General features: G+C 36.8%; 1 pseudogene; it reads right to left on the bottom strand.

Moving 5' to 3' along the window:
* Positions 1-3,980: 3,980 nt before the first annotated feature.
* On the bottom strand, positions 3,981-4,080 carry Gm26449 (annotated as a pseudogene).
* Positions 4,081-15,559: the final 11,479 nt, after the last annotated feature.

Here is a 15,559-nt window from a genome sequence, read left to right as displayed (position 1 = left end):
ATACATTTGAAATACACAAATCTAAGCTCAGTTCTCTATGACACTTTAGTTCTTCCTTTTTTGATAATTATTTTGATTTTATATGTTTTTTTTTTTGTCTGCATATGTGTATATGTACCACGTACATGCCTGGTGCTTATGGAAGCCAGAAGAGGTATTGGATGCCCTGGAACTGGTGCTAGAGATGGGCTATAAGTTGCCATATGGGCTCTGGAAACGAAATGCAGGTCCTCTGCATAAACAGAAAGTATTTCTTAACTACTCATCTATCTTCCCTGGTGTGATTTTCAGGTTTTAAAAGAGGTAAAGAGAAAATTTAGTAAATGCAGATGTAACAGAAGAGAAGACAAATTCCTGAACTGAATAAATAATCTTCAAAATCTGATTGGTTTTGACAATGAAACTCTAAAACCTCATATTTCTTATGCAGTAACATAGAAATAAGTTCAGGCAACAAGAAGGCTGCATTCTCTGTAAGATTTTGAAGCCACAAGTAAAATGCATACTCTTTTCTTCCTAACAGATTGCTAATCTTTGATTTATAAAACTTGTCTATTTAAATACAATGTTAGGAATATATATATATATATATATATATATATATATATATATATATATGTATATATTGTACTGTGATTGTAATCCAAGGACTTACTGTTCTTTGGAGTTATTGACATCTTAATGTTTCCTAATTGTGAAATAATGAAGCCAATTGAATTCTAGGATCCATTAAAATGGTCACGTAATGTATGGGGGATATCAATTACTACATGTGAATTCTAATTTAGTTTTATTACTCACACTATAAGTCCTCCCCCAAATAAAGCAATTGTAAATTGGATTCTTCATAAAAGATGGTTTTGTCTGGGACATTACTTGGGAGTGAAGGCAAATGCATGAAAACTCTGCAGGCTGGAAAACCCACACCAAGAAATAAAGAAGTCAATCCAAAAGGGACGTAGCTAGAATGCTTCAAAAGATTCATTTAAACCCAGAAGTGGATAAACAAGGGCTGGGAATATAGCTTAGCTGATAGAATGCTTTTCTAGTGTGCATTGAGTTCTGTGCTTCATTCTCAGCAATGGTATGGCATCATGCAGGGATACAATCCCAACATTTAGGAGGAGGATGAAAGAAGTAGAGAACTTCAGTCATTGATAGCCATATAGTAGGTTCCAGAACAGCCTAAGCTGCATGAGACTCAGTCTCAGACAACTAGTTAACACTGAAACAACAAAGCAACAGAGTAGAATTTCCTTCTTGCTTATCCTGTTGAGCTTAGTTCCTGGCCTCTAGCATTTGCTGAGTCTGTAGATTTTGCAAAACAATCACAAGTCAAGTCTCTATGGCTAGAAAAGTCTGTGACATGCTTTCTCCTTTCCGAACACCTCTGAAGGGCACTGACAGAACTCAGAAAGATGCATCACAACCAACAGCATTTACTGCTTACAATCGCAGGCATTTCCTTCCATTTCATTTGTAATTAAGTTTATATTTAAACTAATGAGGCAGCTGAAGATGTGACACATGAGCATATTGCTTACCTGGGTCTATAGTCACACCCTGTTAGCAAGTTCTTGATCATTCTAAATGAAGTCGTATCTTAGGGAAGAGGCTAAAGATTTCCTTTATGGTTTGTTTGCTATAATTTAATTAACTTTCAGGGCCTCCAGTCAGTTGTAGATGATTTTTTCACATGCAAAGCCTCTCAGGAAAAAAAAAAGGACATTAATTTTATTTGTGCTTAACATAAAGTCATACTCTATAAACTGAAAGTTAGATCTAAGCATATTCAGTCTTAAGAATTTGTGTGTGTGTGTGTGTGTGTGTGTGTGTGTGTGTGTGTGTGTGTGTGTCTGAGTAAGCATGGCACACATAGGCTTATATATTTCAATGCTTAGTCACCAAGGAGTGACACTACTTAAAAGGGTTATAAGGACTAGGAGGCATGGCCTTTTTTGAAGAAAGTATGTTATCTGGTGTGAACTTTGAAATCTCAAAAGTCCATGAAAGGCTCAGTCCCTCTCTCTTTGTCTCTCTGCCTCTGCTCCTTGTCTCTGTCTTTCTTTCTCTGTCTCTGTCTCTCTATGACAGTCTGTTTTTGTCTCTGTCAGTCTTTCTTTCTATTTCTCTGCCTCTTTGTTTCTGTCTTTCTGTCTCTCTGTTTCTTTCTCTTTCTCTCTCAGCTTTCAAATTAAAACATAGCTATCAGTTACTTCTTCAGCACCATACCTGCCTGCTGTCTGAATCTTTAAGCAAACCCCCAGTTAAATGAATTATTTTATAAAAGGATCCATGGTCATGGTGACTCTGCACAGCAACAGGACAGTGACTAAGACAGTGGGTCAGTGACTAAGGCCATTTGAAGTTAGCACTACCAAGCACACATTAGAAAAAAACAAAAAGTCACGCTAATTCTGCTTTCCAGAGATGGATACTTGTAGTTGTTCATAGCTTCGTTTTATTCTTCTAATACTAATTTAAATTTTGTTTATAGTTTTCTGATTGGCAAAAGGAGTGTGATTTGGTAGATTGAATACTCCTTATAAAATCATTGGCTCCAAGACATTATAGATGTCAGGAATTTTGCTCATATTTTAGAATTACTCTGCAGTTATACTAGCTGGTCCCCTACCCAGGACGTTGATGACTCTTTATCTTTATCTCATAAGGAGATACACACTGTGTGCAGCTTTTATATAAGTTCAGGGTACCTGTATTATGGTCTTTACACTTATACACTAAACTTTTGCACAACTTTAGCTGTTTCCTTAGCCTGGACCTATGTTTTCACTGCAAATTGTCACATGAGATCACATATGGGAATCTATCATAGCACAGACAACTCTCAGAATTTGGATCTTTTCAGATTTCAGCTAACAACCCATTCCTAAAGTGTGACATTTAGGGGTTAGGTTAAGTCCTAGTCTGATTTTGATGAGAGATTTACATCTTTACAGTTACTGTTTCATGCTGGATAAATCCATGGCAAATTCTGTTCTGGGGTAAAACCAGGATGTGTATTCTCTTAGGATTTAAGGGCAGCTGTGCTGTGGAGGGAATCAAACACAGTAAGAACATCAAGTCAACATAAGAGACATGCAACGCTGGAGAACTGAAGGTAATTCCTCTATTAAACCATGGCTGAAGAAAATGCAGCCTCTGCCGTTTCCATTTACCAGGATGTAATAAATCCACTTACTCTTTAAGCCAGTTTGAGCCTGATTTCCTGACACTTGCAATTGAAAGATTCCTAAGGGCTTCACTCAGCTCCAATTTATTAACTTGTTCTCCAAATTAACTTTGAAAATCTTTTTTTTTCATATGACTTTTTTGTTCTTTAATATTATCTCTATGGCTTTCAACAAGCCAGGGTAGACATCATCAAGGACGGTCAATGAATGTGTACCACCTGACTGGTTATTTCTCTCCTATTGTTTTTTCCTAAGAAAGCTTGATAACAATGGTTATTTCCCATTATGCATCATCCATTCAACATGTCCACATTCAGTTTATGTCAACTTGATAATTATGAATATACCCAATAAATTATCTTTTAGTCTCCAATATCTTTCAAATAAAATTTTCTAAATAGAATTTTTTCCAAATAGAATTTTATATTTATTCACTTTTTATTTTTTAAACAATTTTTATTAGATATTTTCTTCATTTACCTATAAGATGCTATCGTGAAAGCCCCTATACACTCCCCCCTCCCTGCTCCCCTACCCACCCACTCCCACTTACTGGCCCTGGCATTCCCCTGTACTGAGGTATATAATTTTTGCAAGACCAAGGGCCTCTCCTCCCAATGATGGCCAACTAGGCCATCATCTGCTACATATGCAGCTAGAGACACGAGCTCTGGGGGTACTGGTTAGTTCATATTGCTGCTCCTCCTATAGGGTTGCAGACCCCTTCAGCTCCTTTGGGACCCTGTGTTCCATCCAACAGATGACTGTGAGCATCCACTTCTGTATAAAAATATGGAACACTTCACGAATTTGCATGTCATCCTCGCCCAGGGGCCATGCTAATCTCTGTATCGCTCCAATTTTAGTATATGAGCTGGGGAAGCGAGTTTTATTCACTTGTTATGAAGAAAAAAATCACTACCACCCCCAATAGACACACCATAATTAGTTCTCTTTATTTCATTACTATTATTTGTATTCTATTTATTATAATTTTATGCACAAAGCCATATATTATCTAACTGTTAGATTAATTTGCAATCAGGTTTCTTCAAAATAAAATGAAATTTAAGCTGACCCATGTAGTTATCATTTTGGATAATTTCAGTACTTTATATAATTTTACTTGAGACATAAGTGTAGTTGGTATCATCCCTCCATTCATATAACATCTATTGTTAAGTACTGTAAGAAAGACTGGTAGTTGCCAGCTATTCACAATGAATTGTCTTTCTTTTTGTTGTGAAGAAATTTTATAATATTAAATAATAATTTAAGGACAAAAATTTAAGCATTTGAGTAATATAAGTACTCTTTTTAGGAGAGATTGTATTTATCCATGTTGAGAAAGTAGGGTCCACTTTTGCCAGCGTACAATTGATATTAGAGACAGTCTCAACAGTAGCCACAGATATATAGACAGTAGTCATTAAGTTTATGGAGTACAAATACAGATGTATTTTAACACATATCAAATCTAAGACAATTAAAGTTTTGTTTGAAACATTCCACAATATAGGGCTTCAGGCACAAGCACTATACAAAATCTTTGACTCAAAACTAGATAATTGAGCCGGGCATGGTGGCTCCCAGTATTTAGGAGGCAGAGGCAGGCTGATTTATGAGTTTGAGGCCAGCTTGGTCTACAAAGTGAGTTCCAGAATGGCCAGGGCAAGACAGAGAAACCCTGTCTTGAAAGAAAACAAAAACAAACAAACAAAAAACTAGATAATTAAAAAAAAAAAAAACCAAACACTGAACAATAAAAGAAGCCCCCCAAAAGCAGTGTGAGTCTGGAATAGGAGTCATAAACATTTGCTTCATCATCATATATGATTATGAATAAACTACTTCCAATTTGTTTTATGTCTGGGTAGCCTGAATAGATATCATAATTTTATTAACAACTCTCTTGCAACTGCAGCATCAATGAATGTGTTTTTACAAAGAGTTCAGAATCATCAGTAACTTATACTCTAATGTCTGTTTCACTACATTTATTTCAAAAGGCAATGATAAGTGGAACTGGTGGATTCATAAACACATCAAAGTAATTGCAAGAATGACATAGATACAGATAATAGGAATGCCATTTATAGATAAAATACTTAAAATCAAAGGAATAACCATGTTTATGTGGTTAGCCCAAGAAACATAGGAAGTTGCTTTGTTTTAAACCTCAGATACTGATAATAGAAAATACTTAGTATAGCATTGGGTTGTTTCATAATCAAAAGGTGATATCAGTTAATAAGCACTCAATAATTATCTTTGTAAGAGGCAGGTGTGTTTCTGAGTGTGAGGCCAGCCTGGTCTACAGAGTGAGTGCCAGGACAGCCAGGGCTACACAGAGCAACCCTGTAGAAAAGAAAAAGAAGAAGAATCAGACTCACCAATCATGTTTATTTTGCATCTTCTGTGAACTACATCTCATACTTTTTAATAGAGATACACAAATATAATAACCTTCCTGTCTTCATAAAGGACTCATGCTTTCTTAGCAAAAAGAGAGGAGAAAGGGAGGGGTAGTATGTTATTTCAAAGTTAAAAGGTATATTACATGATGCTACTACGGAGTTATATAGTGAAAATATAGTTATAAAACAATGATTATGTAATGAGGTGAAATATTCTAAGAACTCATCTTTTTTCTCTCCTATTACACAAATAACTTTTCTAGACATGGAAGAAGTTTAAGAGTGGCAGATGTCATGGTAGGCTTTTAAGAGTTAAAGGTGAAATAAAATAAACAAGACTTCATTCCCACACTGGCAAAAATGTAGGTCAAAAGGAATCCTACTTCCTCAAGACTCCACTTCTTCAGAAGAACGACAAGGGTGAGGTTCAGTCAGATTTCAGTACGATAGGCAAGGTAGACTTCCACACTGTAAAGAGAGCTGGGCAATAGCTGTCTGATTCCTTGTGATCCTGTGAGTCTGAGATTGGAGGATATGGACAGTGTAGTAGGGAATGGACCTCTTAGGAATGTAATGATGTACAGAGAATGCTTAGTCCCATTATCCTTTCAGTGAGTATCTGAGAAGTGTCCATCCCTTTATCTAAAGAAGAGATACTTAGGCCAGAAATGAAATTTCTGGCTGAGCTGTACTGATACTGGGATGGGGAGCCCTTGTCTCAGACCCTTTCCAAACATTGTAGGGCAACAGGTCTAAAATATGACAGAGCTCTTCACTTGGTGCCTTCCAGGACAGGTTCTGAGTGACCTATTTTTAAGTCTAAAATATCATAAATAAGACACTACCATTCAAGCACAGAGGGAAAATTTTTAAAAGGTCATTTGAGAAGCACAGAGTGTTTATATTAATGCTAAAATGCTGGATGTCTACATAAAATGGTGTGAAGGAAGGCAGAACTATTGTCATGATTCTGGGCAGGTGGCCAGTGGCCCACATCTAAAGAGGGCTTGGTTTTGGTTGTAATGCATTAGGACTATTGAGCCAGTGGACTTGTTAGGGGATTTAGCCATTATTAGGTGCATAAATGTTTGCTAATTGAAACGGCAGCTTAGGCTTCCACCATTTAATTCTACGAAGATGAGCAGTTGAGCTCTATTGATTGACACTTTTTCATAAGTGTCTAAGAATCTGACTCCAAAACTCCAGCAACTGAATCTAAGGAAACAGACAGACTTGCTGCATAGGGATTGATTTCTTTTAACAGAATTTGTCATTTTCCAGCCAATTATTTATGTATATTTTATTGGGATATAGTTCAGGGAGAAGCTATAATGTGATTTAAAATTTATCACCATGACAATATATTCTAATTGCCACATGAAAGGAGAAATATGTTATTCATTTATTTCAGTGCTTATCCAAACGATCTGCCTCTTAAAGGGAACTAATTTTGAATCGGAAGCTCACATGACTGTGTCAAGAGATTTACATATATTATCTCATGCATAATCACACTTGGCTTGTGAGATAGTATCTCATTTATTTTTCCGTTTTAGGTATTTTATTTTATAGACAAGGATGATAAACTGCAAACAAACAAACCCCAATACAAATCCAGTTACTAGGACACCAGGAATGACAGGGTCAACAATGTTTAAACAGCCCCATGCTGCTGCTTCTGAGACATCTAGCCTACAGAACATGTTCTTCTTATCTCATTCTTGAGAGTGTCCTGTGCAGTCTATTGAATCACTCAGGTTTATCTTAACAAAAGTCAACCCTGGAAACACCCTGAGGATCGGAGGATTCTTTACCTCTAGTATCTTTTAAGCCATTTTTACATTTATTTATGGTGTGCATGTTTGTATATGTATATGTCCACGGGCATGCATGCGGCCCTGAGGAGTACAAGGAATAACTTGTGTATTTGCATGCACCCATGTATGCATGTGCCCCTGAGGAGTACAGGGGATAACTTGATATCCTGTGTGTATATGTATATGTCCATATGCATGTGTGCACCCCTAAGGAATAGAGGGGATTTGTGTGTAAGGAGTTTTCCCTAGTGCATGCATGTACCTCTGAAAAGTACAAGGGGTAACTAGAGTGTGTATATGTGTATATCCCCATGAATGCATACATTCCTAAGTAGTACAAAGGATAATTCATGTCAGCATGTGTGTGTGTGTGTGTGTGTGTGTGTGTAAGTGTGCACCCATGTAGACATTCATCTCTAAGGAATACAGAAAAGGGTATGAGATGTTGCTCCTACACATCTATTATGTCTTCACAGGGATCAGACTCTGGTCCTCAGACATGCTTGAAAACCTCCCATTCTTTTGAGCTCATCCTCTTGTTTCCTATTTATATGTTTATATTTATATGTTTCCTACTAGTATAAAACAATGGTTATATGGTGGGAGTGGAGAGTAGGAGGATGGAGTAAACAGACATGAGAACGTTATTAAAGCAATGTTAATTAATGATGAGAGAAAGATGAGAAACAGAAGATGAGGAAAGTCAACAAAGCAACGTTAACATTCCTTTTTGATGGCCAAGATCAAGAAAACAACAGAGTAGATTATCTAGAATTTTGTGTCAGCAAAGGTTTTTTATTTGTTTGATCACTGCTTCTCATTTTCACTCTCTCTCTCTCTCTCTCTCTCTCTCTCTCTCACACACACACACACACACACACACACACACACATATATATATATATATATGAATGAGAGAGAGAGAGAGAGAGAGAGAGAGAGAGAGAGAGAGAGAGAGATAGAGAGAGAGAGAGACTGCTCTGCCATGTGGCCCTCATATTACCCATGTGAGGTTTCCTTATCCCTCTCAAATCAGTATTTAGAATATTTAAAATACTTTATGCTCATATCATTGTGGGCATCTCTCAGCATTTTCAAGACTGATAGATAGTATACTCCTCTCACAAATGCACTCAATTAACCTGAATTCAAAATCCTTCTAGGATGTCAGTGAAAGAAAACTTTTCCAGGTATAATTTGCAGAGACTCTGGATAATGCAGATGTATGTCACTTGAAGGGAAGAAGGAAAAAAAATCTATTACCCGAAGCTTCTGCCTCTTTCAGATACCATATAATTAGGTCATGTATATAAAGTCTTATAAAAATTATTGGGTATTTGAAAATTATTCAACAATGTACATGACAGGTAGGAATGCTTTTAGCATTGATTTATGTATATGTGTGCACGTGTATATGTGTGCATATGTGCATGTGTGTGCTTTGCAAAATAGGAAAGAATTCCAATGTTTTTATTATTAAAACAAGAAAGATATTAAAAGCTTCAAAATTCAAGTGGAATTTAGAACACAAGCTAATGAATGATTCTTGTGATAGATTCTTCCCAAGGAATAACAGAGTCTGTGACTATTTTCTGTCCAATAAATACTTTGATTAAGATATTTAAAAATTTTTATTTTGGATCATATTGTCATATTTTTAAAAACTATTATCAGATTTAAATATATAAAATTATTTACCCGTTTGGAAAATAAGTATCAGGTGTGTTCATGTACTTACATACACATGTGTTCAAGTGTATCTAAATCTAACACAAACATGTGTATATGTACCTACACACACACACACACACACACACACACACACACACACAAGCCTTTGAAACCCCTCTGGCAACAATAATAATAAAAAAATTAAGAATCAACATATAATTTAAATTCCACTACTGCTGTTATTGTAGTTAAGTTGGTAAACATGTTTTAGTCTCAGATAAACATCAATTATTTGGATTATTAGGTTTTTTCCCAGAAAATATAGTGTTCATGGGGCCAGGAAAGAGCATGCACAACCTTTTACTGTCAAGTAAATCAAATTTGTCACTTTTCTATGGATCAAGTTGATAAAGATTACTAAAGAGAACAATCAGATTCAGAAAGTAAGATACAGTAAATGATTTATATGACTCTGTCCATGAGGCATTGCATCTTATTTTGTTCATGAATCTTAAGAATCATCTGAGAATTAAAAACAAAAAACAAAAAAAAAAAAAAAACCAAACCTATAAGATATCAAATAAATGCCTGGAATAGACTCTGCATGTCTGTTTAACCGGAAAAACCACTGCCAAAATTGATCCCAATTAGAAATTATTGTTCTTCACATTAAACTAATTTATATTTAAATCCACCAGCAAAAACCATAAGGGAATAGAAACAGACTGATCAGTGTGGGATACATGGGTGAAAGCAAGAGAGAAAGTGGTGTATAAGGAAGGAAGAAAAAAAGACAGGAAAGGTGTGCTGGATTGAAGAACATGCCTATTTTTCTCACTGGAAAAACATCTAGGTTAGATAAAGCTGAACAATTCATCTTTGATATCAAAGCAAAGTCAGGTAAAATATGAGAATATTCACCATGGTAAACTGACATTTGTGGTTAGGCTACACAAACTATATCAAGGTCAACATTTTAGGTCAGAGGTCAGGGGTTACACAATAAGGTCAGCAGAATATAAAAAAAGGGAATCCAGACATGGTAGGATGCTTTCTTACATGGGCATGTCCTCCAAACAGTCTCATGGTTCTTTGGGTATGTTGCTCTGTTTTACCATATTTGCAGATACATGTACAGTTCATAGCTAGGTGTCACTATGTCACCCTGTTTTGGGTTGAATTTATCTATTACAAACTATATTCTTTACTAAAAATGTCCCTGAACAGAAATATTAAACTTGAGTATGTAGAATGACTTCTATTCTATTAGAGGACAAATTCTGTTTGATAGAAATGGGTTTTAAACCCATAGCCTTGAATATACTAGCCTACCGCTCTACCACCTCTACCACCACGCTATAGCTCCAAACTCTAGAATGCTATTATTGTGAGAAATACTGTACACGATACCTTTTAAAGCATCTGCCTTAACAAGTTATATTTCCTCTTTAAATGAGCTGCAAATTCTACGTTATTTTTTATACACTCCCCTTTTTGCCTTGTGAAATATTCATTGTAATTCATTTTAAAGAGATGTACTGCTCCCCCAAAATGTCTGTTCTCTGTGACTTTTCTATCAATTTATTATTTGCTTTTAGTTCCTCATAAAAATATGTTTTACTTCTTATTTCTACCTCTGTCCACACAGTACATGTTAAACAAGGCACACATAATTAGTTTACAAAATGAAGGAAATCTAGCTGCATGAGACTTTAATTGAGCATCTTAAGTCTCATTCTGACACGTTAACAGCAGTCACTCCCTGCTCAAGGCAACATATATTTTATTTCCCTTTGCTTTTTACTGGTCAGGACTTCATAGGGGAGCTTCCAAAGGAACCGATGGTCATTAATATAAATTTGTGTCAGGGAAGAAATGAACATGGAAAACTTCCAGACTGTGCCAGTATGCTCTGACAGACCTCTGTGATTTAGCATCCCTCCCTGACAGTGTGAATTATAATTAAACCACAGACATATGGAAGGCAAGTAACTGAATGTCATTTGAGCTGTCGGCATTGAGACAGGGAGGAGGCACAAAATAGAAAATATGGAAACTAGTTTCTAAATTCATTTCTAGTTTCATAACAAAGATTGCTAGAGTAATAGTGTAGGTGTTATTAGTCATTGGCTTGGGTTAATTCTACAGTGGAAGAATAAGCATGTTCTGAGAGACCCATCATTTCTATTCCCACCAAATGTGGCCTTGGTGATGACAGCAGCTCCTTCACAAATGCAAGGGATCCTTTTCAATTAATGTTTTAACATGCCACAAAGAATCACTAATGTCAGAAATATTCAAATTTTGAAAGGAATGCAACCTGGGATTATCTGGAGCTATAGATATCTGGATGTATGGGTGACCCCTCCAGGCTGAAGTGTCATCCCAGGAGTAATATGGATTGCTGAGGGGATGCAGTGTCAGATGAAACTTTAAGTAAGTACTTACTACATACATTACTTATTCTGTTAGTCTCCCTTTGTAGGCTAATTTTACTTTGCACTTCTTTTTCTCTAGAAGCTTCTATAGTTTCAAACATACAGAAGAAACACCACTTCTGTAGATTTATGAGTAGATTGAAGGAAATACAAATCAATTTTCTTTAGATGTATGCTTTTATGGGTTTATGGTACTGAGGTACAATACAATGTCTGGAGGAAAGAGAAGCTTTTAAGTGGGAAGGCAAACTGCTACACACACTGACATTTTGACATGTGACTGGTTTCCTTGCCCTCTCTCACAGAGCAGGGGCAGCATCTCTTAGAACAAAATATTACTCTACAATAGCAAAATCTACAAAGAAAAATTAAACTTTAACCAAATATGAGGAACAGTGGAAACTTATTTCTCTATCTTTATCACCTACTAGTTACATACAAATAAGCTAGTATCAATAATTCTTGTACAAATTTAGCACCATAAAAGCTCCTTGTGTGGCTGAATTTAGTGAATTACTGTGGCATATCTAAGTCTAGAATACCAGTTCATAACTTTTGTGCAAAAATTACAATTTTGTTTTAATATTTTTTCAGTTAAGACAACTCTGTTAAGATGGATGACCAAACCTACGCAAATCCTAATCTAATTATTTCAATAAAATTAACAATTAGTTTTCCTCCACTAATATATTAATATACACATGACTTGAGAAGGACCTTGGGTTAGAACGGACATATGCTTATGATGATGGCATAGTCTGTCAGTATGCTCATAATTCTATCTCCATGGAAAATTACTGCTAGCCATCTTGAAGGAGACATTGTGATCTTGGTTCATTTTTTAGACACTTCAGTCCATTTAAGTCTTTACATCTATTGTTTCCATGGTGAAGCAGAATGAGTGGAGAGGATGCAGTACAGTACGCAAGCCCACCTTAGACAAGAGGAAAGGCACATGATAGAGGAGAGATGCTCCCTTTCTGGAAGCCAGAGAACAAAGGAGTAACAGGAGAGACCCAGAAAACATATCCTTTAAAAGCATGACTCCTGTAATCTCTTTCTTCCAAACAAATACCATCTTCTACCATTCCACTATCTCCCAGACTTTGATATGACCAATGAATTAGTTAAACCTCATTATCTAATAGTCTCTGACAATGTCATTGTAGACATTCTCAGAGATATGAGCTATGCATCTCTTATTTCTAATTAATTCAACAGCCAGTGTCAACTATGAAGTCATCTTAGGTTGCTATTCTTATACTAGTTCATAGCTCAGCACTACAACAAAAGTCCTCCTGGAAGCCACTTAGGAAGTGACTTGCAAGACTAGATTATTAAAACTAGTTTTCCTCATTGTTTCATTCAGTCTGATTCAAGGATTTTTGGTGAATGGAATTAAGTGATAGAAGCACAAATGGATGAAAGAAATTACGTTGCTAAACAGGAATCCAGAGTGATTCAAAGGTCAAGCTATTTGTAAACTCTATCCATAAGATCAACAATTCCAATGACCCAAGAAACTCCCACTAGAATAACCCTTTAAAGATTTCTATCTCCTTACCATCACCTTGAAAAGCAGTTTTTCGACATGTGACACAAACCATTTTCACACAATAGCAATGCCCTAGCCTCTGTGTTTGCCTTGTTCACTAGAGATTTCCTATGGCCATGGTTTTATAACCTTGTTCTTCTAATGTGGAAAAGGTTCAACTAAAATTCTGTGAACCACATCAACTATTGAAGAAATTCCAGCGTAAACACTCTTATGAGTCTAGGGATAGCCTTACTATTTCTTCACAATATTTGGAATGTTCTCAAATACTTGGGCTATTTTCAAATTCTATAATAACTTTCCCTCCCTCACAATATTAGGTTAGAAAGCAAGTCCTCTATCTCCTAGATGCCATGAAAGGAAACCGAATATAAAAACCATGGCCATTGAGAGCTTCCTTTTACCTAGTAACATGCTCTCCCTTTAGGCAGTGCACCTGACAAGTACTGTTGCTTAGATGCTGCATAAAGTGCGCTTGTCATTTGTCAACCTATATGTACATTTTTATCCAGTTCTTTGAAAAAGACGTTCACATTCTGGAAAGACCTATTATAACTGTGACCAGGAGTAACAATAATACTCTCTACTTTCTAGATTCTAGAGAGGTGATTATACTGGAGAATTCATTACATTCTCAGTATAATTATTTGCCCGACATACTATCACATAATTCAAGCTTTGTGTAAAAATTTAAAAGATTTATCCTTTGACATCTTGAGCAGAGCAATTGGTGTTTAGATGCCATACACTCTGAAATACACAAAGATGTGCTGCCCAAGCTCCTGAAAGGGGAATAGATATTCCTTAAAACCATGGCTTACACCTTCATCTCTAAAGTTGTCTATAGGAACATGTAAGCATGTTCCATCACAATGATTTGGTATCTCTGTGTTACCTGTGAACAAGGACTCTGCCAAATCCATCTGGATTTCTCACCCACAAAGCCCAAGAGAGAAAACGTTAGCATTGAGTAGTAACAGCAGTTGCATGGTTGCTTGATAGGCAGAATCAGAAAACTAGCAGAAACCAACTGATAATTTCCTCAGGTATTTATGTTGTGTGCATGTTCATATGTGAGTAGATGCATGTTTGTATGAATGAATGAACAGAGAAAATAGAAAATAACCTTGTGTTTTATCCCTCAGACTCCCAGACTCCTTCCATCTTCTTTTTTATATCAAGGTCCCCCATCTACATGTTTTCCTTTTATACAAAATAGATTCATTCTCCTACAGTATATCCTAATATATAATTTATGTTGTGGGTAATTGGCTTATGCACAGATAGGCTGGTCTCCAGTCGAGCTGAGGTCTGAACCCAGAAATGGTGATAATTCACCTACATGACACGGTAGGTGTTCCTTCATGCTCCTGGAACTCTGGCTCCTGCTTAAGTTACTACCCCCCACAGCCCCACAAGAGAAGCATGGCTAGATGTCATGTAGACAATGTCCCAAGCTTCTGACCTTCAGGCTAAACTCCTCCCTAGTTACCTAACAACAGAGAAGATCATGAAAGGGGCTGTTAGGCCCCCACCTCAAACTCTTACTTCTCACTCTCTTACTTCTTAACCCCCACTCTCACCCCCTCTCTCCTCTCTCTTTTTCTTCTTCTCTCCCCTCTCCTCTCTCCTCTCCTCTCTTCTCCTCTCACTCTCTCCCTCTTACCCTCTCTTACTTTCTGGCCTTTCCCCTCTCTCTCCCTCTTTTCTACCTTCTCTCTTTCTCCCTGCCTTTCTATAATAAAGCCCTAAAACCATAGACAGTCTCTGCTCATCAAGGCTGCGCTCACTCTCGTCAGTGTTGGTAACCTCTTTCCTCATCCCTCTCTCCCATAACCCTGGTGGCTTTAGCAAAGTAGCTCTGGGGATCCTATCTAGAGCTGCCCCTTGGCCACCCACCAAAGAGTGGGTCAGAAGCTTAGATGCCCACCCAGGGATTAATAGAAAGTGTATGGCAGCTCTCCCATGCCTGGCTGACCAGAGAATAAGTAAAAGTCTGGTGGGGTGTGGGTTTTCCCCTTCCCCCTCTTCCCCAGGGCCCCTTTTTAGTTCCCAGCATCCCATCTTTCTACTCCTCCCAGCTCCTCCCTACTTCTCCTCTCCTCCATATTCACTTAACTTCCATCTCTCATTACAAAAGAACAGGCTTCCAACACAAGCTCCACTATGTTCATAGCACCCTTATTTATTATAGTCAGAAGCTGGAAAGAACCCAGATGTCCCTCAACAGAAGAATGGATACAGAAAATGTGGTACATTTACACAATGGAGTATACTCAGCTATTAAAAACAATGAATTTATGAAATTCAATTCATAAATTGAATGGCAAATGGATGGATCTGGAGGAGTGAGTGAGGTAACCCAGTTACAAAGGAACACACATGATATGCACTCACTGATAAGTGAATATTAGCCCAGAAATTTAGAATACCCAAGATACAATTTGCAAAACACAGGAAACTCAAG

Source organism: Mus musculus, chromosome 12 (genome assembly GCF_000001635.26).
Source record: "Mus musculus strain C57BL/6J chromosome 12, GRCm38.p6 C57BL/6J".
Lineage (NCBI taxonomy): Eukaryota > Metazoa > Chordata > Mammalia > Rodentia > Muridae > Mus > Mus musculus.
Note: the sequence above shows the minus strand (reverse complement) of the source record. Positions and strands in the feature narration are given on the sequence as shown.